The sequence below is a fragment of the Haemaphysalis longicornis genome, unplaced genomic scaffold (assembly GCF_048455015.1).
Source record: "Haemaphysalis longicornis isolate Haplotype H1 unplaced genomic scaffold, Haemaphysalis longicornis Haplotype H1 scaffold_6, whole genome shotgun sequence".
Lineage (NCBI taxonomy): Eukaryota > Metazoa > Arthropoda > Arachnida > Ixodida > Ixodidae > Haemaphysalis > Haemaphysalis longicornis.
Window position 1 is genome coordinate 5,336,144 of NW_027526407.1, and position 25,884 is coordinate 5,362,027.

The 25,884-nt window shown below is 42.3% G+C and overlaps 1 long non-coding RNA gene across 1 annotated transcript; it reads left to right on the plus strand.

Moving 5' to 3' along the window:
• On the plus strand, positions 1–25,330 carry LOC144142211 (uncharacterized). The gene is made up of 5 exons (XR_013316896.1): positions 1–204; positions 11,755–11,894; positions 11,982–12,061; positions 16,078–16,185; positions 25,103–25,330. It is a non-coding gene; the product is annotated as an uncharacterized LOC144142211 (long non-coding RNA).
• The last annotated feature ends 554 nt before the right edge of the window (positions 25,331–25,884 follow it).

The following is a 25,884-nucleotide window of genomic DNA, read 5'->3' on the forward strand; positions in this document are numbered from 1 at the left end:
TCTATTGTTTTGTAGAGGCGTGGGTTTTCGTATTCATGATAAAGGCATTACTGGGGACCCAAGCGAAGTGGAAAGCCCTGTACCAGTTCCAACATGCTCGTAGTGATCCTTTTATGCGTGTTGTGCATTCCTTATGCACGTTGCGGAGATGCAAAAAATATATCTGAAGAGTTTAAGTTTGACGTTACCATCAACATAAAGAAGGTAATTTTCTCTCTATTTTTGTGATATTTTCTCTTTATATCTTGCTATCAGTCATCGAAGAAAGCAAACCTTTGATGCCCCTTATTGAACAAAGTGGTTTAAACATTTTTTTCGACTTTTGTATTCAGGTTTTTTTTAATGAAACGATAACAATCTCTGCCACATTTCTGGTGCCGCCAAGCTTGTTTAATTCTTACTGCGCCTTTAAAACCACGTCAAAAGAATTTTTTTAAGAACACAATATTGAGAAATTGCGCCTATCCGCTAAAACTGTACCGATTTGTCCTACGTAGTCGCGATGCCTTTGCAACTTTCAGTTGTGTCTATTGCACACTTGAGATTGCCCGAGTTTCTAAGGCTAACAATACGAGTGCTGTACACAAGGAATATTCTAAATAACACAAACGCGGCTTTCCCCTCGAGAATATTGGGGGAGCTATCAACGGTGATCCTAATACAGCTTACAACAGAACGTTAAAATGAATTTCAATTATTTATTATGCCAAATGTTATGCTAACAGTGTTCTTATTTATGTGGTTGGTGTAAAATTAACCTTAATCTAGACTTACCTTAGAAAACCATATTTTTGTTTTCCCCCTAGTAGCATGCAGCCTTTATTTTGATTAAGCTTTTTTTCGCTTGACGAGATAGTTTCCAACATAACCATGCGACGTGCAAAAAGATCAGGCATTCTGTATCCCTTTGCCACAAACACGCCACGTGTAAACGAAATGAGGCCAGAACAAAAAAACTGGCCTTGCATTTCCTCTATGCCTTTATTTTTATTGTTACGCCATTGTTAAATTGCGCCGCTGACCCAGCCGAAATTGTTTTTTATCATCTATTGTTCCAGCCTCTGCACTGACACGCTTTTTCGAAGTTTTCCGCTGGAGTTGCAGGCCGCGTGGTCAGCGCCAACTGAATAGTACAGATTCAGTTCTCTGTCGAGAGAGGCGGCATCCGGTGAAAGGCGCAAAGTGAAAGGTGTTTACTTATTGTATATACTAAAGTTTTATTGCTTTACTGGCAGACGATGTATTGCTCTGGCAAACCCAATTTATTGAAATTTATTTTGGATATTGTCCTAGCAAAGCATGTCTGTCAAACAACCGAAATTATAATCCTTCAGACAATACAATTGTTGGAGAGTGCACACCAGGCCATTAAATTGAATTCACAGGAGAGAACGCTGTGACGGCTTCAAACATTTATTTTTTGTGTGGTCACTACTGCATGACCCCTGTTGTTTATAATAGTATGAAGGTGCATTGTGTGTATTATGCGAAAGGAACGGCATTTGATAGGAAAGATACACCCAATGGTAATTTTTTTTATCTAACAAAATTTGCTCCTTTGCTAAGAAACCAGCCCATAGGTTAGCAACCACCCCAATACAAGTATTGGTGAGATTTTTTTTCTACCAGAATTTTCGCTAAGCAGACATTCAAGGAATCAACAAAATTTGGCAGTCTGCCTAATCTTTGTCGGCAGCTAAATATAAGGCGCAATTTGATATGAAAGAAAAGATAATAATCGGCCTATTATATTCTCAACCTGTACGTCTTTGCTACTTAGTAGCAATGATGTACATGTTGAGCATATAATAGGTTTTAATGCGACGTGTACAAGAACGGCTCCATATCAGTTTATTCGCCCAAAGATTGCTCGATGCCACATTCTGCGTAATTCGGAAAATGTATCGACATCTTGCAGGGGATAAGGCATTGGTCAGAATACGCTGCCTTGTCGTTTGGTATGCTTTACGTATACAACTTAGAAATTATGTACACCAATGCTTTGCTTCAACAGCTATCGTATCCGGCCTGACCTACCAATTTTCTTTTTTTGAGACGGGAAAAAAGGAGAGGGATTTTAACCAGCATACCAAGGATTATGATGGGGACAAATGTAAAAATTGGCTATATACTAAGCCCACGTATACATATACTGCTTGTGTGTAGCAGCTTATCGACACGGATCCAACTCTGCAGCGCATCGCTGCCTGGTCATGGCCAACCCGAAACGTAGGGAGTAAAAATCGCACAGGCCATGTGTACGGAAGGTGAATTACTCCAAGCTAAAGTGTTCACTGACCAATGAACATTTTTGGGATCCTGAAGCGGTCAAACATCAGCTCGGACATACAAGGTGATTCGAATTAGGACACACGGATACTACAACGCGTTTTCTAGTGTTGCGACACAATCATTTCAATTTTCTGAATTCAGTATTTTTTCATCGAAAAATCTGAAGTACGTTTCGTGTTTCAACACACCGTTTTCAGTCGAGAAAGTATAAACTCCGCACCTTCTGACATCAAGACCAATCCGTGAGTGGTCAGAAGGTAGCGGCTGCTTTCGTAACGTGGCAACCTGTCAAGAACCCTAATAATTATAATGTTTCAGTGTTGTATAAAATACCTTTTAAAGGCCTAACTGCCGACAAACACTTCCATTAGCAATTGCTACAGATAAAGCAAAGGTTACCAATTGTAAACAAAAATAAATCCGCCTGCCCATCCGAATGCGGATGCGCAGGCGGAGGGCGGTTTTTTCTCCTGGAGCACAAAGTAGATGGCGAGGTGATAGGGCGCCATGACCCAGCTTTTCCCGCTCACCGCTTCCTGCTCGCACCACCGGACGCTTTGAAGGGATGAATTTGTCGTCTGTTTTTGCGGGTGCTCTTTTTGGCCCATTATTCCGTTTTTGGAGTCTATTGTGCGCTTCCATCGCACGGCTTTATTCATTGGTGAACAGCCCCTTCTAGGTAATCGGGAACCTATTCGAATGCAGTGGTAGTGCGGTAATGATACGTTAAGGTTTCTTTTCCAGAGCAGGAAAACAAAACGTAGAGACCACATACAGCGATCTGACCGGTAGCGAAACGCTACCTTTTGCATACTGTCTGCCACGAATGGGACTTCGTTTTCTAAACTGGTGAATACCAATCAGGTTGTGTTTTAACAAGTATTATAAAATGCGAAAGAAGCAACTGGTTCTGATCAATAGTGATTATAAAAGTTCTCTCACCTTTCTCTCAATTCTCAATCTTCTAAAATAAATAGTTTCCATCGGTATAAAAACGAAATCACTAAACCACATGTCGAATTGTTTCTGTGTCTGCGCTTGTGTCGTGCTCAGGTGTATCGCCAACTAGGACATTTAAACGGTAGGTTTGCTTGTCTCACCCTTTGAAACGCACTCTTCACCGTTTTCGCTCTCTTCCAACTCACGGCCGTGTTCAGCGGTGGCGGCTTCCGCCACTCTAGCCCGCCCTTCGCCGACGCTCTTGCATTCGGGACACCGCTACCACGAATTCCACATAACGCAAGACAGAATGTCTGGTTTCGCTCTTTTTAGATCCACGTGTGTGAATTAGTGTAACATCGCATGGGCAATTGTTGTTGGTGTCGTTTAGAGCTACGCTTTCCAACCACCTTCACAGTGTGCGTTGGAGCAAATTTTTCTATCAGCCCAGTCTTCTGGAACTACCCCTCTCTGCTTGTTTTGGTGGGGCTGTATCAACTCCTGTATTTATTCGTTCTATTACTATTCTAAACATCTTTTTTCACTACTTCACAAACATGCGCCAATATTTGTTTACGTTTGAAGTGTTTTCCTTTTTTTCGTACTCCAATTTCAGTGACTTTGTTGTTTGGGAAAATTACAATTATACGGCTTCAAAAGTTCTTCGATATCTTTTTTTGTTGTAAGAAACTGCTTAGGCCCAAAGCGGAATGTGCGAAAATTTGCCTCCACAAATTTTCGCACATTCGGCTTTTTTCTGGTAGGTCAACCAATTTTTATTTGTTTCTACTTGTGCAGCAGCATCCTTCGACAACACTTGCACCTTCAACCTTGCTTGGCAGGCGTGAGCCTCATATTGGTGGTAAAAATGGAAACAAAAAAATTTAAAGAAAAAAAGGTAAACCAATGATGGGAAGGCGAGTCAGGATATTGAATGACAAGAATAACGAAAATGACAAGAAAGAAAAGAATGAAAAAGAACTGTAAAGAAGAGAGTAAACAGATAAGCCGAGAGTAAGAACACTATAGACAATAGAGTTCAATGAGTTAATAACCTGTAAAGTATTTGGTGATACAGTCTTTCGTGAGACAAGCTTCTGTAGAGTGAACGAGTGTTGTTTTCCTTTCGAAGAAAAAAGTGAACACCCCTGAAAAACATTTCGTATGGTCTCCAGTTCGTAACAAAATGAGCACGCATCGCTGCCTACTGTTTCGATAAAAAATAGCAACCATTTTCGAATGCGACTACTAGACAGAGACAAAAAAGTACGGTTAAATCACACTGTGACACGCGTAATAAAGGCACTAAAGGTGCGACTGGGTGGGAGTTGTACGTTCGCTCGGGAATTCTGGCGCAGTAAATTTTGGTGGCATGGTCTTTTCGGCGAGCTTTCGGAGAGTCCCTGCTGCGTTCGTCCTTTATAAAAGAACGAATCCGGTCGCCGTTTCTGCCATGACAAAACAGCGGCAGCAGCGGCGCGTTTGCTGCCGAATATGCCTCTGGGACTGGGAAGCCAGTGGAAGGGAACGCTTAGACCCGCGTATGCATCACGCTCCTTCAATAGTCATCTGCTCAGATGCTGCTCTTGGTGTACGAGATGCGGGGCTAACTACGGCGATTGCAAGACGCAAAAGATCGCCATCTTCAGCAAGAGTTTCGCTTCATAATGGGGAGAGGGCAATGGAATTCGGTAAACTTTGTATTCGTGGTATAACATCGGCACTTCTTTTATAAAAACCAAAGAAACCGAAATAGTTATGCAGGCAAATAGGCAGCTTCGCCTTCCTCTGATGTTTGTCACCCGCTGTCGTCCACCGCTGTTGCGGTTGTTGTCAATCATCCAACTTGTTTACATTACCAGACCAGAAAACCGTGCCCTTCGCTGCTTGCCACCTTTTAAGAACAGAAATCCTCTAATTGCAGCAGTGAGGCCGGTTCTTCATCTCCAACCTTGGTTAGTGTCCCCTGCTCTGCTCCGCGTAACAATAGTAATTGCGGCTCGAAATTGTCAGAATCCGGTGAGATTTCTACGCAGGCTGATTCTGCGTGGTAAAAAAACTATGAGGTATTTGGCCCGCCAGCCCCAGTAGGTGGGTACGTGAGAAAACGTGTACATCATAGTCCAGCATTCTACACCGAATCTCATGCCGCTTGTGGTAATAGAGTGTCGCATTGCAGCTGTCTCTCGCCTTGTAAATTGCCAACACCACGCTGCCGAATTGTCATGCGTACTTAGTAGAAAATTGTACGTTAACGTCCCCTTCCTAATTTATTATAATACAAGATGTTGTGTACAAAGACTAGCGGGATATATTGCCCACCCCCTGAAGAATGCAAAGATAAAAAGGTGATTTGCAGACGCAAACATTACCGTCACCGTTGAAAAACGCTGTATTAACACGTAATACATAACTGTGCGGCGCGTCTACAACGACACAATCATTATATTTACACCCTCATAAAATAGGGCTTACCTTAGGTCGTTGAACCATGCACGCAGTGAACGTAGACCACGAAAATGTTTTTAAAGGGCATAGTTAAGTTTTTACAGTAGAGTTTAGCAGAGTTCCAAGTGCCATAGGGTAGTTGTTATAAAGTGTCATTTGCTCCTTGCTACGCTCTACTTTTATAAACATATCCTTCTTTTAGGAAGATGCTGAGGTGCAACGCACGAGCACCCGCAATGCCAGGTTTCTTCTGAGGTGCATGAACAATTCGTAGCGTTCACCTGCATGTGCGCTTAGGGTTGCGCTTACCGTTACAATTGGTCAATTCTCTTTCACGTTAAGAAAGCAATGGTTTATAATTGTCCCAAACTGTGCGCACCAATGGAGTTGCCGAACATTATGAACATCCTTGAACTGTGCTCGGGACCCGCACTTCATAACAACACCATGTCTGAAATGCTGCCTCCTACGATGATAACATCACCGGATACGACAACCGCCTTTTTTTGAAAAGCGGCAAACAGACTACGTGAGGCTCCCAGGGACAGACAGAGCATTGCCTCATCAAGCAAACATTTGGTAACGTAGGTTGAGTACGTGTGCTACAAACTTCCAGAATAAATTTACAACCATACTACTGACCTTCAGTCCCCAGAAGCTGTATTGTCCGTAACAAAGGCAGCGGAAGGCACGCAATTCAACAGAAGGTACTAAGAATCTCTGGGTCAGGGTAGTCTGCCCTGTTGCTACGTGAATGGCTGAAAACCATTCGATGGAGGCCAGTTTCTCTGTTCCTAATGCATTTTTTTTTTGTATTCGGAGGTCTATAACTGGGTTGAGCCACAGAAGAAGGGCGTGCGAGAATGTCTGACATTGCAAAACATTCCTAACCGTACACTTAACGGTAGTACTTGTGATCATTAAAGCTAAAGCAGGGAATGTGGTAGAATTTTGAAACATCAATTAGCATGTTATAAACTTCGTCCAATTGCAGAAGTCACTTGCGTTATATGTCTATTCACCAAGCTCCACTTACCATGAGGACGTAGTGCTCTTCTTTTAAAAAGAATTTGAATGGGCAGTAAATAAAAAAAGGCGAGGTATAGCGTCATGAGCCACTTTATTGCAAAAAAGGGTGCAACTGGTTAGGGATCTTTAGGGTGCAAAGTTGGCCTAGGCTCTTACCACAGCCGCTCGGCAATGCTTGCTTCCTTTGACGAAGGGAAGAACCTTTGCATCACGAATACATTATTCCGCAAAAGAAGGAAGAGTAAATCGACTAGAAAGATCCAAAAGGCGAAAAAAATTGCATTGACTTCATTTTACGTGGCACTTTACTCAAAATACATGATATGCACGTAAAAAAAGTTATCTTAGGATACTCAAAAACCGCATTCTTGCGGATTTAAAAAGAGAAGGAGAAGAATGCTTAGCGGAAGACCATTCATCTGCCCTCTGGTGGAAGAAAATAAATGATTTCAAATTGCTATTTCAAACAAATTCTCCGGAATGTCGAGTAAAGACAATGCTGTGTACCCTGTACCTATGTTTTCACGAATGCTGACATGCAGTCCTAACTAGCCATGAGAGTCAAATGAAAATGCAAGTTATCACAGCAAACTAATCGCCTTGTTCACACGTGCCGCAAGATGATTGGCTTCAGTCCGGAGGACCGAAAAAATTGCCCGAGTTTTGGAAGTCTATCAACAAAAGTAAGGTTGCCGTCATCTTTGCATTCAACGCTGCAACAGTTGAAGCAATCTGAAACACGGAGTACGTTTGAAAGCGAGAAGGAGGAAATTCGCTTTGTGCATGTATGGAATGTATGCACTCCGCTTCAAGAAAGTAAAAAAAACGACAATATCGGCGATTTATTAAACATAACTAAGGAAGTTCACGGAAAACTCTGGGCTTGGGGTGATGACTCCAAGGCAGGTTTTGCGAACACTTGTGCCCGGCAGGTTCCGCCTGTTACAAAAGTCAAAGTAGCAGCAGAGCTAAAATGAAATAAGAAAGTTTAACGTGTATGGGATAACGGTTGATGTGTTGTGCATTGGTGGGAGCATTGTGCAACAAATCTATCATACATATTCTTGTAGTTCTTAATGATCTCAATAGTGTAAAACAGTGAAAAAACGGCAATTTATTTCTAAAAAACAAAGGTGATGCCAGACATCTCCAAAATTTCAGGTCCCTCAGCCTCCTTTCAGTAACCTACAAGTGTTTTGAAAAGGTATTGCTTTACCGCATACATTCGACAGTGGACCTTCAACAGCTCCGATAAAATACCGGTTTCAGTTTCTCAACTTGAAAACATATCGACGCCTTTAACCAGGTAATCGAAAATGCCCATATTATTTTACACCGTTGTACATGGTATTTGTAGAATGTAAAAAACATTTTGACTTATTGCCCACTTCAGTATTAGGGCGTTACATGATCACAAAGTTGAGAAGCCGTACATTGCGCTCTTCAAAGATTGGTATGAGGGATGCCGGAAATACGGCCCCAAGAAAAAAACTGGTAAGTTTTATTTGCAGAAGAATGTGCAGGAAGGGGACACAGTATCTCCACGGTAATTTACATCCTTCGACAGGGTGGCTTTAGCAAGTCTAAGTGGAGGAAAACAGCGGTGCGAATACATGTGGAATATCTGAGTCACATTAAGATTGCTGACGACTTGTCTTATTTAGTAAAAACAACCGTAAATTGCAGACCATGCTTTGCCATGACATTTCCTCAAAAATTGTGACTGCAGGACAGATATAAACACAATATAATCAACCTTTGTGTATAAGAAATATCGCAAGAGCCGCGACTTCGAGGTAGGTAACAAATGCTTAAAAACGTTAACAATTACGTCTATCTTGCACAATTCATAATGCTCATTATAATCTTAAACAGAAAAAACCTGCAGAATGAGCATTGGGCACCTCCGTTTATTGAAATGTAATATCCTGAATATTATGTTTCCCGCGTCAAAGAAAACGCCTGCGTAAAACTAATGCATTCTTCCACTATTAAGTATGGGGAAGAAAGTGGGAGTATCATTAGAAAAAGAAATAAAAGAGATCGCAACCACGGCTTAAGAAAACGCGACTGCCAGGGGTCGTACTTACGATGGCAGAACAGATGCAGTAATTAGTGAACATTACACTAATGAGGGAGATAGCGCTGAAATAAGCCGAAGAAATTGTGCATGGGCGAGTCCTCTTAGCGTAAAGCGGTTGGCAGAGGACCCGTTGGAGAAATGAGCTGGAAATTTCTCCCTGGACATGGCTGGAGGTCTTTAGGAGCTTTAGCAGGGAATTTTGTGTTGAAGCGTACACAACCATTGCGATGATGATGAGGGTGATGATGATGATGACGACGATGAGGATGATGAAGTAGAAGAAGAAGACGAAGAAGAAGAATAAGAACAAGAAGAAGAATAACAAAAAGAAAAAGAACAAGAAGTGCAGACAAATATATAATTCTCTGGCTAGGTTGCTGTCAAGACGCCATTATTCGTATTGGCTTCCAGTTTTTCAAATACAACACGAGTGGCATGCTTCGCTAAAATAATGTGTATTACAAAATATAGCAAGGGTGAACCTAATGCTAAAAGCCACCTGAAAGTACAAATCGCTCCAGTTGTTATAAAAGATACGCTAATAAACAGAAACAATAACTTTCTTTTCTTTCCTTTTATACAGAAGAAGGTGTTTCTATCGTTCAGGCTTTCGTTCGCCGTCGTTTTCTTGCCTGGCACCCCCGTGATTGAGCAGAAAACTCGCGTTCGCCTGGCGTGCGTGGCAAATCATTAAGCAACAGCCATGAAGACGATGTAAAATTCCCGACCTATGCGTCTAAATCCCTCTCCTTAGATCGGCGTGTCTGTCGCCAACTGTTGCGCGTGGACACAGACGTAGGAACGTTGCCTACCAATGCAATTCGGAGTGTGAGTGACTGTACAGAGAAAAGATATAAGTCCCACAACTAAGATAGAAGCAAAATACCGAGGCCTCAAAAGAAGCCGCCAGGATAACATCCTAAAATCAAAAGTGCCCGCAATGTTATAATAAGGGGTGTTGGCCGCACGGCCACCTCTGCCTTGCATACCCGAAATCCAGCGTTTGCTTTTGGTGCCGCGGAATCCAAATTCTCAATTGAACATAAAGTCACAAATGCCGAAAATTTCCCAGTTTTTTTATGCTTATGCCAATACAAACGACCTGTAAAGATTCATTGATAGGCACTTAATTCTTGATTATCACCTCTCTGTCGTTTTATATTTCAAGGCTTGCCTCCCGTACCTGCCTTTTCTGGCTTGAAATAGCGAGACACAACATTTCACGTATGCACCTCGCCGATCCAAAGAGCCGTGCTTTGTATTACGACCAACCCAGTTGTCCTCTTTACAGTGGCAGTTTTATCCGGGGTATTTTATATCCTGAATCGCGAAGCCGCTGATTACGAAAGTATCACGTTGCTTCTCTTGTAGATGGCGGGGCCTTCGCCGCGAAAATTGAGTGGTTGAAAAATTGCTCTTACGTATCGTCTTTCCAAACGCACCCTCGCGGCTCTTGGTTATGGAAAAAAAAAAGTACGCCTATCAATACAGTATTGAAATACCGACGAAGTTTCTTCTTTTTATGGTAGAACTCTTTATTTAGTACATAAGCGCCGTACCCGCAACTGTTGTTCTTTTTTCACTTGCGGTCATTGATTGATTGAGCAAAGCTTTGATTATGCAGGACATGTACTACACACACAATAGTAAACAGCTTGCGCTGTCTTCTCTGCCAGCATTCACACCTATCTAATACGCAAACAAAGCACACTGTCACACCAATTTACACGCGTGTCACTTGCGGCAACTTTCGATAATGGTAGTTTATCGGTGGTGTTCTTAAAAAATGGACTAGTTTAGTTCCATTCAAATTGGTGAGGTGAATCCGAGTAAGCAGAAGGAACGTAAAACTAAAAAAGAGCAACGCAGGTCTACTGAAAACCATAAAGTAAACACCGTAACCCAAAAGACATTACGTTTATGAAACTGGCAGGACAGGCTGCAAATATTCGTTTATTTTTAAGCCTCTAATGATTTTCGTTTTAAAGTGTGAAATAAATTCTCTATACATGCCGCGCCACAGCGGTAACGAATTGTTATGGCTTAGTAGAAGTCACTCATTGTGTTGTTTCTAGTTCATCTTGAATATATTTGGTTGTAGTTGGGTCCCAGGAAAAATGTAGTATTTTAAACAGATATTGGCGTAATTATAAAAGCAACGCCTATTCATCCTGTTGAATTTCTACGTTCTTTCAGCGAAGATTACCTGTATGTCTAAAAAAGCGCTGCGCACACTTTAACGTGTAATGTTCCATAAGTTGGAGTTATCTTAAGCCATGGAAGCATGTTTTCCACTTGGACTAAATTTTAATCAATTTGTTTTCAATTTCCCCTGTGTATTTTGCGCCATGCCATGATTCCAGCAAGCTTTAAAAATGCGGTGGGTACTAACTGTGATGGTACGCACCCGCACCCTTACGCCCTCAGAAGAAACGTGAATCTATAACGTTGTGTGAGCTAAACATGCGTAGAAATTAGAGCATCAGCTCTGTTGAGAGAAATCTGAACAACTGTAAAACCAACCATAAAAATAACTTTGCTCTATATAAACTCCCATCGAAATGTGGCAACATGGAAAGCAAGTCGCCAAGACCCTTCAACGCAAGGCGATCCACAATCATAATGGACAACGTAAAAGACACCTGCTAGCTTATGGGGTGTGGGATTATGGAAACCACTGTCCAAAAATAGCCAGCCAACCATTCCGCCACCGAAAGACAACTTACCAGCTAATTATTGAATAACGTTTCTTCCGTAGGCAGAAAATGGAAATACCAAAGCAATGGTTTCTATGCAAACAATGCTGATGGGTATGATTTCAGTGGTGTATACATACAAAACGTCAGGCCTTCATACATCTATGCTGCCTCAAAAAGACTGTGAAAGTTCATTACTGTCATATATAGGCTGCCTGGGTCTTGTTTAACCCTTTGTATCTCAGAATATTGCACTATTTTTCGCAGTTTTTCCACACACACGAATGTATTGTTACCGTCAATGCGACTGGAGATCGACGTGGGATCACGAATAAGGTCGACACTGTTCTTAGGGAAACACGACGAAATGTTTATTTCATAAGAAACTACACTCTTCAGTCAACAATGTAAGTTTTTTTTTCTGATATGGCTAAGAATTAAGATTTTATTACTTGCAGCTGCAAAAACGAAATCTCAATTATTGTCTATTACAGGCACAGCGAGCGGTTGGAGGGTCAGTTCTTGAAACTTAAAGGACAGAAACAGCCTATTGCCATTCTTGTTGGGCCACGACGTGAGTTGTTTACTTTGTTCGTTTATTTCACATCAGCCTATATAGCGGTAAAAGAATATTTTAGGGATTGAAACTACAGCATGTTAGACGCAGTGGGGGTACATAATATACAAAAAAACTTCATAAGGTGTAGTGTCGGCACAGTAGTGCGCCAATATATGTTATTATTAATAAACAAAAGCAATACAAACCACATGAGGGTCATTGCATAGATTTGTAACGAAGCATCATAAGAAATTGCGAGCTGCTGTTACATCCCAGAGATTCCTAGTTCCTAAATTGAGGTCGTTGGTTTGGTAAATAGAGACGACATGAGTGGCTGTTGTTTTTGTCACTATTTTGTATTTGAAAGTAAATTTTGCAACGACGCATTTACCTAGTGTAGCAGTGTTTTTTTTTTAATATTCAGTGTTTCCACAAAAAACATACTCTTCGAAACTTCAGGAAATAAAAGTGAAAAGCTTCGAATTCTGTATCCCAGAGCACGAAACAGCATTGGCATGGCCCTGCGGGAATCTTGTTATGCCTTGGTGAACGGGAAAACGTCTTAGTGAAAAATATGTGCGGTAAGGACAGCCCTACGGATATTCACATAAATAACGTCAAACAAGCAGAAGCAACATAATCGTAACGTGCTGGTCGGCTAACATTCGGGATCTGTCCAAAACTGTGTTGTTGACGTGTTCAATCGTTTGATGTACCTGTGTATGTAATATTACTAAAATTTAAAACATTTTGAGCGATTTCATTATACGTATCTAAAATTACAAATACTGCTCTAGCATACTGACCTAAGGCCACGAAAGCAAACATATCAAACAAAACTATATTCAGAAAAACATTTTTTTTGTAAAAAATTCATTTTGGAAACCTGTATCTGACACAGGTATCTGACACCTGTATCTGACACAGGAAACACAGACTCGTGTATCTGAGTGCTAGCACATTATTTTGCTCTTTCCATAAACTCTATTATTAGATGCATTGAAATAACAAAATAAAAAACATCCCCCTCGCGAGGGGCACGATCAAATGCAGAGCATTTCCGCGGGGGGCGCGCCTGCAAGTCATATGGATTACGTATTGGTTGTTGTTTTAATTGTTGTCTTCCAGCGAAGACATTGTCGATGAAGTCGCTGGTGAAACGTGAAACGTGCCGTGAACCCCCTGCCACGGCTATGACGCAACGTGGAGCGGCTATGACGCAACGTGGCGCGGCTATGACGCAACACAATCCAACACAATCCACTTTAGTCCAATCCAATCCAAATCCAAACCAATCCAATCAAATCCAAGCCAAGCCAAGCCAATGCAATTAAATCCAATCCAATGCCCCTCGCGAGAGAGTGTTATAGCGCCAAAATCGCGCCACCACACGAACGCGTGATGTTGACGTCACGATCACGCCACAGATGTTAGCGACCGGAGCACGCCCGAACGACATATGTGGTTTAAGCGCGAACCGACCGCGGCGAGAGAGGGTGTTGCGCACGTCCCCACCTGTTGTGCGCCCGAACCGAACGCGGCGAGAGAGGGCGTTGCGAGCGGAGAGAAGGCAAGGAGGACGCGGGGGAGAAGGCGCACCTGTGGCCGACGGTTGAATGAGTCAAGGATATAAGGCGTGTTCGTAACCTTTCATTCTGTGTCGGCTTTGTGGTGCAGTGGGTAGAGTACCATGTACCTTGCGTTCCGCCCGCACAATCGTTGGTTCGAAACCTGGTGCCGGTAAGTATAATTTTTTTATATAGTGTAGGGGGAGCGATGCGGACTACGGACGCCAACGCGGGTGACATCGTGAGTTACTGAAATGCTCTGCATTTAAAATGTAGTCACACAAATAACAATAGCGCACTTGCCACGAAGACAGGAATACAAAGCCTGAAAAGCAAAAATAAATTCAAGCAAAATTTATATACATCACCAAAAGCGTACCCCCATGTATCTGGTAAATATGAACACCTTTTTTATATTTACCCTTTTCTGAGCATCTTTTTTGTAGCCAAAAAATTTCGCACCAAGCAACGGTGCGCAGGTGCTTGGTTCACACCAAGCACCAGTGTGCAAAAAATTTCGCACTGACAAACGTGCGCAGGAGACACTGGATGGTCTGCGCACGTTTGTCAGGACAAGCATACCCAGATAGGAAGATTGGCCATGACTGATGCAACCGCCTCACAGGTAAAAAATAAAAAAAAATGCCGAGCACTCGTGCGTGCGTGCTTCGCGGCGCGCGCCCATCGTCCCGCCTCTCTCTCTCTCTCTCTCTCTGAGACACAACTACACGAAAAGCGCTCCGGAGTTTTTAATTAATATATGACTAATATAACTTAACAAATTTAAAAACACCCAACAAGTGAACCAGCCATAAAGACCCCATTACATGGCGTATCCTTTCTGCAAAGGGATGGGGACTTCACGACGGCAAATCATTTTGCTAAGAAATCTTCTACATATTTATTATTTGGAGGCACAAACCACTAAACACAACAAAACATATTCGAATAAAGAAACAAATGTCTAATACCAAATATTATTTTCAACTTAGCAGAGAACGGCCCGAAATTACCTTACATTACTAACACACACCTTTCTCCTAATAGAGGAAAACATCAAACCTAGATATCCGAAAGATAAGGCTTAAGTGTCACTAAGCAATTACTGCCATTGTGTCAAGTATAAACGCCTAAATGATTCCAGTTGTCCGGAAAAAATTAAATTTCACATACTTTTAAGGAATCAATAGGTAACAGAACTCGTCGCGTACGAAAATGCCCCACGCAAAAAAATGGGCAAAAAGGTTGGCAAAAGAGGTACATTCTCAATTTAACGGCGCTGAGAACAATGTTGCGTGTTCGTAGGTGGTAAAATCTTCCACTCTTTAAAATCGAAGAGTATTTCTATAACTAGATTTATTTTAGGTTTTTTGATAATTTTTTACGAGCCTTTAATTTCGTGAGATTTATTAAAGGGCTATGGGTGCCATGACCTAGAATTTTCATTAGGTATTGCAACAATATGCTACATTAGAACTAATTTCTTACGCCTTCTCCCTCCGCTAGATTAACACATTACAGGGACGTAAGGAAGCGAACGGAAACTTTGCATGGTGGCCGATATAAATCTACTCTTTTCATCAACCAATTAATCGCGATTGTTTCAAAGGTTCAAAGTGTTGACTTGGCAGAAGAAGTGCCTAATTGAACTAAACTTGTTTTGAAGAGCGTTTTATCACGTGTAAAGTGTTTTGAGTTTATTTCAGAAAAAGTAAACACAGACTCGTGTTTGAAACTAAACACGGATTGGAAAACAGAAACGAGGTGACATATTAGGGAGCACACCAGAGTTCTGGCTTACTTAGAGACGCCCCCTATTTTTTATGAGTTTCGCTTTTAAATTAGAGCTTGTGTCCTTCTTATTGGCCAAGCGGCATTGATTGCCGTTGCTGGCCGTCACAGGTATTCTATGATTATACTGAAGTCTACAGTTTATTCTAGGTAGTTGTGGCTAACATCTTTGTGGTGAGTTAGAGGTTTGGCAGTTGAATTTGTTGAAAGACTTGTTTTTGCTGGTTGCAGAACTGAGTAATAGATAAAAATATCAATTTGACACTGTATACACTCATCACTTTCTTTCCGAAACAAGCTTATCCACATGTGATCACGTTTCACATTCCAAAATAAAACATCCTAATGGTAAAATAGCAATTTCTGCCCATAAATTTAAATATTTTTTTACAAATATACTTTTTTGTTTATTGCCTATTATAAGCAACAATTTCCTCCTAAACACAATCTTCTGAAGCACCAATACACAGCGGACATCGCGCCCTGTTTGTTTTTTCTGTACTAAAGACAAACCGATGCGTGATCACCTAGGTTTTTTGAACTTGTGTTTTTATCAGTGTTCAGCTTCCTATGTAAACGACATGCATTTTTTTAAATAGAGGAGCTAATTCAAACAAAAGTGATTTGTAAATAAGCGCTTAGAACGGACCTTCTTTTATATTTTTTGCATAGGCGGCAATAAAACGCTAATAGAAGAATTAATATACCAAGATGAAACTAATACTTGTGGTGTTTTTTGGACAACTTACCTGCGACCAATTATACTGAAGGACTCCAAGGGTAAGTGCGTCATTTTCAAAACAATCATAAGAGTGCAATACTGATTCTCATGATAATGGTGAACTAAGGAAGTCACGATCACTTTCGATACCCTGAAAAGAAAGCAAATTTGCAGACTGAAAGTTTTTGAAAATGCAAGTGGAAACCAAGTTTAGGAGATGTAAGCGATGCTAAGTTACAAAATATCTGGAATGTACTAGACTTCCTATGCTTAAAATTTAGTCACCAGAGGAAAACGGGTGCCTAGCAAATTTGAAAAAAAATCACATTTCGCCTAAATAAAACGGGCCAGTTTTCATTTAAAGTACTCCCGAGAGAATTGGAAAGATAGATTTTGTTTCCAGTGATTCAAATTGCGCCGTAAACTGGAACAGCTCCGTTTTCGTTTCAAACAAGTCACGACAGCACTGGAAAGATAGATTTTCTTTCCCACCATTCGTCTGTGTTACATAGTTAAGGGCCCTAATAATTGTCTCACCAAAATTATTCACGTCAGTCCAGTCCCCTTTCAATGATAACAATTGCTTAAGGGACATATACAATGTTTAAAACCTTTATAACAGTGTTATGGTCTTTGTATTTTTTTATATTTTTCGCCTTTTACTTTTTTTGTTGTGATGTATTCCCCAAATTTCGCGGTTGGCATTGTTGCTATCAGAGCATATACATTTTATGGTTCCTGTGCTGTCGTTTCCGTTTGTATGTACGTACACTTGAAACCATAAGGGGAGAGAACATAAAGGTTTGCTCGTTGTTTTACTCATAATGGTACAAACTGCTCTTTTAAAAAAAATGTCACGTTTGTTTCTAACAAAGTCCAAAATTACTTCAGTATTTCATTTGTATCTACGCTTCCTTGTGTTGTATATTTTTTCTTACCCTCCCTGGAAGCGCCAAGATAGAGTTTTAAAAAGCTCCTCACTCGCAAACATGGGTCGTTTAGCTGGACAAATGGCGCATGGCAAGGAAGTAAAGTGCGATTGATTGAATGGCGCATGACGTAATTCTTAAAAAATCAAGCAGCATTGTGTGGGGCGAGGCTACGTTTTGCAAAGGCTGATACTACGGTCGTACCACTTCCGCCCCTGTTGGCCCTGGTAACGTCTGGCATATTGCGGAAAATTTTGGCACCCCACCTGCAGTGAAGCAAAGGCAAATTACAATTTGTGTCGTCTTTCTTCCTTAAAATCTCGCTTTTTCAGCCGCTCCTGTTATGCATGAGTACCAACTTGCTGGCATTGCATTCCTAATATTGGAGCAACCAGGCGGTATCACTGGCTTGTTGCCTTCAACAGCATGTATTTCCTGGAGGAGATGGAAGCGTCGCTACGCATCTTTGAACGGTTTTTGGTTAAGGGTAACTTGAGTGTCCACTTATTGAAGGTTTAGCAGGGTAAAAGTAGCGCCGAATGCTGGAACTACACAACACAAATACGTAGGACCTTCAAGCGACACTGCAACCTAGATAGCAAATCTGACGGCTGATACACACACATGTAAAACACAGTGAGAAAGAAATGTTAGCCAGTATTTAAAACGGCATAAAGTTGCGCGATGACTCCAATGTAGCAAAAAAGGTGCGTTGGTCAGATGTCCTTGTTGGCGAAGAAGAAAAATGCGATTTCATCACATCTATTATGTACACTTGAGGGTCATTTATACTTTCCCTTCGTGTGAATCACTCAAACGTAAAACAGCGTGAGCAAAAATGCCGCAGTTGTTTGCACAAAGAAAATAAACATTTCGCCTAAAGTACGCATTTTGGTGCATTTAAACTGGGCGTAAAATGTTGATAAAAGTGTAGTTTTAATGGGCTCCAACCAACTTGCAAAATATTACACGCAAAATTCTCCGACTAGTGCACTGTTGTGCAAGAATGGTCATATTACAATCCTAAAACTTTTGAGTGTAAAAAGTATTTGCGTGAATATCTTGATATTTGGAACTCAAACATGAAGCCTCCGCATTTCTACGTGAGTGCGCATGGCTAACACCACCGCAGATATGTCACTCTGACTGCCAGCATATTTCGCCTCTCCCTTTACATAAAAGGTAAGTGGTTTTGTTATTTGAATAGGGGTACTCACAGCACTATTACGGCATTGCCGTGGGCAGGGACAGAAGAGAACGCAAACTACAATTGCAATACAGTAACACCAGGTATGTAATAAATCCGGGAAAAGAATTTGGCCACGAGGACCACCGAAAATGCAGCTGTGCTACCTGATCGTTCCGCCTAAAAAGACCATTCGATTTGCGCGAATGCATGGGTATGTGATGAGACAAGAGCAACGAGGAGAAGAATGCAGCTGTACCAATTGAGGGCAATGTGACCTCCGAATTCTAAAGCTATGTTAAGAGAAGTACAGGGGCCTAATAATATAAATTAGCACGCTAATTACACACGTCAAAGTTCAAAGTACTCTAAAGGCAATTTTGTGTGAGAATTCATTTCACTTCCCGATGAGGTGGCGGCGATGTGTAGATGTTATTTGGGGAACATTGAAAAAGCGCAAAAAATGGCTGGCGATTGCGATACTCCTAATGCGATATTTTGGCGTCGCAGCAGTGCGCTGAGGTAGCACTCACTGGTGGGTTCCTTCGAAGGCAGCGATGATGAGCCTCTGCGTCGGTGACGCAAAGTGCGTCTCAGGAAGGAACCACGAGCTGCGTCGTAAGCGAGCCCACATCATAGCCGCGCGCACAGCACCCTCACGTTTTCACCAAGCGGCGTCGAGCGCTTTGCCGTCGAGCGCCTCGTACGGGCACAGCATACTTTCCCCTCATCTCCCCAACTGCCCACTTTCGAAGAGCACTGGCTCATGCCACTAAAGGGAGGCGCCCTCCCCTTCCAGTTTTGTGACACTCTCCTTTTGTGCTTTCTTCATCGTTCGCGTTTTCTTTCACTCGCTGGTATTGCCATCGTTCACTTGGTTTCGCCGACAGCGCGGCTAAGCCCAGAGACAGCTGCCAAAGGGCGGCCCCCTCAAAAGAATTCCATATTCAAATTAGCCTCTCGAGTTGGGCCAGTTGGTTCATTCTGAACATACGAAACAGCGAAGAAAACGAGGACTAAGAGTGTAGGGCACAGACGAGCGCTGACAAACAACTGAGCGTATTTTATTGCGGCCTGCTTATTAATACGATTGCCACACACAAAATAATACAACAAAAGACAGAGGATTTACACAGATTGAGGATAGACGCAATCACATCGTGTCTTTGCTACACTTTCACGTTCACCCTTTCAAGGTATTTTATTCCTTAAACTGGACAAACCTGAACTACTGCCTCTTTTCAGACGGGTAGCTGTGAAGGCTAACTCTGAAGAATTCAGGCGATGCATCCTTGTTGGGGTTGAGCGCCTTCCTCAGGTCGTCCAAGGAGTGTCTACTATACGCACTGGACAGGTGGTGGAGTCATTGAGGAGGGCAGATTTTCAACTACTACTGTCAGACAGGGAAGAAGGCTTTCGGGTGATGGCATATCAAGAGTATAACCACAAAACCCGCGAAGCGATACACAAAATTTCCGAAAGGACGAAAAGAGGCCGGAGAGGCTAAAAAAGAAGGTAATCAGCCTATGTGCAAGTATGGGGCTGGACGATATAACCAAGTCAGTAAAGTCGGCAAGTGAGCTGAGCTGGTGCGCGTTCTTTTCGGCGAAGACCAATCAAAACGGCTGCACTCTTCGGGTGATTGTATCAGAAAAACGGTGGTGGCAAACCGAAATTGGCAGGTACGTGCAAACAGGTTTGTCCCTCATCACATTCGAAGACCCCTTTCTTGTAAAAAGAGCGCCGGCAGTATTCAAATTTTTCGAACTCGAAAACGGGGAAGGCCTAAGCGTCTTTTCAGTGGACGTGAAGAATCTTTATTATTGTATGCCGCAAGCGCTGCTTCTCGATGTAATCAAGGATGGAATTGACGAGGGCGCAACCATTGGGTTCCAGAATTACTTCGCCAGCATGCTGTCATTTTACCTTCAGTCCGCGATACTGAAAGTTGACGGGAAAGTGTTCATCAGAAGGATAGCGTGTCCATCGGATCATGTCGGGACCCCGCACTCAGCAACCTATTGTTGGGCCGCTTTCATAGAAGACTGGAAGAGGCCCTCGGGGAATGATACGTCGTCAGAGTGTCCCGTTTCGTGGATGCTTTTTTTGTGGTTTACAAGCAGGGTGACGACCAAGCGGTGCAAGTGGAGTGGATATTTAAGATATTTGCTTCGGTTTTTTATGTGTTTACCGTTAGGAAGGAACTTCTTGAAGAATGGCGCCTCAGGTGTTTGGATGTGAGCCTCCTGTTCACAAAAGACCACGTGTGCTAGAGATATGAACCGCGCTCCCAAAAAAGCATGCTCCCATTTTCATCGGCGCACTCAAAATTGGTAAAGAGGAGTATTGCCCCGACTGCGCTAAAGAGCGTCCTGCTCCGCTCGTGCCCCCACCAAGCTCCAACAAGTTTTATTCCCAAATGGGGTCGCTTGAGGGTGGAAGGTTTCCCAAAGAAATTCCTGACGGTGGTAGCAGAAAGGATCCTAGCCGAGCTAACGGGACGGAGGACTCGAAGGCATTAGGACTTCAAGCTAGTCAAGAGGAAAGTCGCGGGTATACCGTATATTGATGGCGTATCGCATGGGCTCAAGAAAGTTGGAAACCGGGCCAGCGTAAGGGTTTTGTTCTCAGCAAAACACAAGCTGAGTAGCTTATGTGGCAAAGGGAATGCTGAGTAGTACAATTAAGGACGAAAAACGTGCCCCAGAAGTTATGCCACACTTCAAGAAGTGCGCGAAAGAAACACCATTCCGCTTCCATCTGGTCGCTTGCATATCGGGCAAACTGTAAGATGCGTGAATTATCGGCTGCGTGAACACGCAAACACACTGAAGACTCGCAAGAGAACCAACCTCGCAGTTCATTCCAGATTAGGCGGTTGCGGGCCCCGCCTAGAAGACTGCGCCATTCTGAAAAGGTACAGAGCACAGGCACGCGTGAGATATACGAAGCGTACGAAATTGCTATAAATGATGAAAAATGCTCAGTAAGCAGTCGGAGGAATAAGCACAAAAAAAGATTAAATACTTGGAATGGTGAACGTGAAAGTGTAGAAAGAACATGATGTGATTGCGTCTATCGTATATTTGTGTAAATCGTCCTATTTTTGTTGTATTATTTTGTGTGTGGCAATTGTATTTATAAGCAAGCCACAATAAATTACGCTCAGTTTTTTGTCAGGGCTTGCATGTGCCCTTCACTCTTAGTCCTCGTTTTTTGCGGTGTTTTGCATGTTCATATTCTAAGCCTGCTAGTCGGCCGATTTGACTCTTACTGCAATTCTTTTGAGAGCACTGACTTATACAAACTGCTATCGCTGCCTGCTATGTTTTTTGGACGCACATAATATTTGCCATGATATCGTTAGCTTAGCCGTTTTTTCTAACAAGATTGCCCTTCCTATAAGGTGGTGTTCGAAAATATCAGGGTGCGATTAGCAAAGGTGAAAAACGGAATTCTATACCTTATTTAGTTGATGCCACATAATAACAGTAATAATTCTGAGGCCTGAATTTGCGACCTTTCCGCTATATTAGTTACATGTGAACGTTAAGGTTAAGTTCCGGTGAATCAACAAACCCACTCACCGGCACATTATTCAGTGCTTGCGCGCTTGCGATTACCCGCGGTAATTACAAAACATTTGAAAATTCTCCATAATCCTAAACTCTTCAAAAGTATCATGAAGCCACCAAATACTGCGCACCTCATCGCACAGGTATAGCTTCGCCGCGCTTAATGGTAATATCAATCAATTACTAAATAACAAGTGTTGACCATGAACTCTGTCACAACTTTACTTGACTAATCTGGGCCGTTCTTCCCACAAAAAGCTTCTTCTTCGAAACAAATATGATATCTTTATTTTAATTCAATAACACATAGAAATGTCCCAACAAGCACTTGTTTTATACTTATTGTAATTTAAGTTAACAGGAACACGCCGTAATAAGCGCGACAAACAACAACGCCACGAGCTTTGCATGTGCGGTACAATCACCTTTCCCTTTTCCGTGCAGCCGCGTCTTTATCGCATCCCAGATATTTCCACGCTGGCTGTATGACCAACGCCAACCTAAAACAGCACCCCCTGCCACGACCCCTACCAAAACCACTCTTACAACATTCCGGCAACAACACCTTAGAATAGCTGTAATTGCATTCGCCTAAGCCACCAGCATTTATGATAAATATTCATTGACATTCCCTGTTTCTCAGGCTACATACCTCAAACTTTTCTTCGAATCTACCTAACAGCATTGAATATTGTACACTAAGTAAGAAAAAACTTACAACAAAACTACGTCTGGTCACCTGAACCTACATTTGACAAACTAAGCAAGTGGGCGCTTTCCACTGCCGCTCCCACACTAACGGATTCTTTTCCAAAGACGGAATAAACTTTCCAGCTCAAGACATAGGCAAATCACACCTCTACAAAAATACGGGAAATGCAAAACATAATCGAGTACTATCCGCACGGGGACCAACAACATCTAGCAACAAATCCATTCTCACCCATAACCGAAACTGTCTTCTTGCCATGAATACAAACAACCTTATTCATGAAACGCTACTCCTCTTCATGTACCACGCACGAAACACCAATTTCTGAGTAGACGGCCTGATTTGCTATCGCTACCAAGTATAATGGGAATGTCAACTAATCCCAACGCTGCGTTTTAGGTCGCCGTATACGAGCAGTATTTGGGATCGAATTTGTCACCCAGCAGTATTTGGAAGACAGCATTTGGGCCCACTATTTGACACCTAGTATTTGGGACCAGCAGTATTTGGGACCCAGCTCACTAGCTTTTACCCCTACTTCCAGCCTAGCACGGGACAGGCTATCGGTGACCGCCGCCTGACATGGTATCCCAGGATAGAGAAAACGCCTGATTAAAAGCTAAGGTTCGCCTGAATAGGATTTATTCCTCCGAGTGTTTTCAATCGTATTTATGGGCCATAATTTTGACGCCACGTGTATTCCACTATGCACCTTATTATATATATATATAGCGATTCAGAATAGGAAATGAGGGGCTCGTTGAAAATAAGACAGCAAGAAGTGTTGGCAGTCAAGAAAACCTCGGAAAGCAAAGGGAGGGATATGGTAGGTCATAGCAACAGATAAATAATTTAGAAAGAAAGTGGAGAAAAAATACCTGCAAGGTGGGATCCGAACCCACGACCTCCAGAATACCGGTCTGGTGCGATAACCACTACGCTACCGGCGGGGCTATTTTCCCCCTCATTTTCTGGGGTATTTTTGTCAATGTAATATTTTCCTGTGCTTGGGGGTTGTAGCCAGCGCCACTCCGACTTCTCGGGGTGAAGGGGACCTTCTTTAAAACCCCCGGGCCGTGACTTGAGTGTCTACGACATGTCGAGAGTGGTCGACCAGCGTTGAAACCTCTTAAGCTCCCTATGGCACCAAGACTGCAAGAACAGAGGCCCTCGCTATGCATGTAGCGAATCAAAATAGGAAATGAGGGGCTCGTTGAAAATAAGACAGAAATAAGGGTTGGCAGTCAAGAAAACCTCGGAAAGCAAAGGGGAGATTATGTTAGGTCATAGAAAGAGATAAAGAATTTAGAAAAAAAGGAAGTGGAGAAAAAATGCCCGCGAGGTGGGATCCGAACCCACGACCTCCTGAATACCGGTCTGGTGCGATAACCACTACGCTACCGGGCGGGCTGTTTTCCCCCTCCACGTTCTGTGGTATTTATGTCAATGTAATGTTTTCCTATGCTTGGGGGTGGTTGCTAGCGCCACTCCGGCTCCTCGGGGTGAAGGGGACCTTCTTTTTAACCCCCGGGCCGTCACTCGAGTATCTACGACATGTCGAAAGTGGTCGACCAGCCACTTTCTATCTTTCTAAATTCTTTATCTGTTTCTATTACCTACCATATCCTCCGCTTTGATTTCCGAGGTTTTCTTGACTGCCAACTCTTATTTCTGCGTGATTTCCAACGAGCCCCTCATTTCCTATTCTGATTCGCTACATGCATAGCTACAGCGTCGGTTCTGGCCGTCTTGGTGCCATAGGGAGCTTAAGAGGGTTCAACGGTGGTCGACCACTCTCGACATGTCGTAGACACTCGAGGCATGGCCCGGGGGTTAAAAAGAAGGTCCCCTTCGCCCCGAGAAGTGGGAGTTACGCTGGCTACCACCATCAAGCACAGGAAAAAATTACATTGACCTAAATACCCCGGAAAGTGGACGTGGAAAATAGCCCCGCCGGTAGCATAGTGGTTCTCGCACCAGATCTGTATTCTGGAGGTCGTGGGTTCGGTTCCCACCTGGCGGGCATTTTTTCTCCGCTTTCTTTCTTTATAAAGTTTTTGTTTGTGTCTATGACCCACCATATCCTCCCCTTTGCTTTCCGAGGTTTTCTTGACTGCCAACCTTTATTTCCGTCTTATATATATATATATATATATATATATATATATATATATATATATATATATATATATATATATATGTATTTATGTGTGTGTGTGTCTGTGTGTGTGTGTGTGTGTGTGTGTATGAGGCTTGTCTAACTGTCGGCATTTTCTGATGACAAACCACGATGAAATATTGTCTGAATTTATTTAAAACCTCAATACAGCTGCTATCAAATTCATGCAAAGAAAATGCATTGGGAACATTACGCACGTTCTCCATAGGATACCGGAAATGATAAATTTTTCGTTTCACACGGAATTCTGACTAGAATATGAATCGAATTGTTTTCTAGGGTATGGTGGAATTATGACGTGAAGATAATCCACATTATATTATTTTAATTGGCCTTTGTTGTTATGTGTTCTTATTCAGATATATCACTTACCGGAATGTTCTTGTCATTTTCAGGAAAAAATGAAGACCTTTGTGAACTGCGTGTTAAAGAGAAGCAATATAAACAACACAAACAGAAACACCTCAGTCAGGATTGTAGCGAAGCCTTCGAAGAGATATGTATTGTAAAGAAGAATAAGTTGGACAAGCGTGAATAAAAATACCGCACTGGGAGGCAGCTTTTGCTAAATATCCGGATAGAAGACACTTGTTCGCTGCAATAAAGAATCTTGAAAAAAAAAAACTTCTCACCATTGGCAGCACTAATACTAAAAACAATTTCCTCTATAGACAACTGGCTGTGTGTACGAGAATACAAAGCTAAAAAGTAGGAACCAGCGACATGAGAATCCACAAGACCTGGGTTGCAATGGCAACGAAACGCGATTAGTTGTTCCCAAGCTACGTTCGTGTTGTACCAAGTTGCCCTAGCAAATTTCTCACGAAGCTCATTCTTCTTGATTTTTGATGTTTTGGGAAACTAGTACAGGTATTTTATTGGAGTTGGAGTTTTTTTTAATGATTTATATATTGGTTTGATGAATTCTGCTGTGTGGAGCCAGGTCCACGACTTCAGGCTCCAAGAATCAGGTACGCCAGGAGTATCTACAACCACATAGAAATTACAAAATGTATTTAAAAACGAGATTCAGAGTTCTCTAGTGAGCTTCCTTTTATAATCCGCTAACAACAAAGCAGTCCCAATTGCGATCACAAAGTAAACCCCTTACCTATTTATACTCCATACAGCAGTGCAGGGAGAGTAGTCTCTCGGTGCTTCACTTTATTGTGTTAGG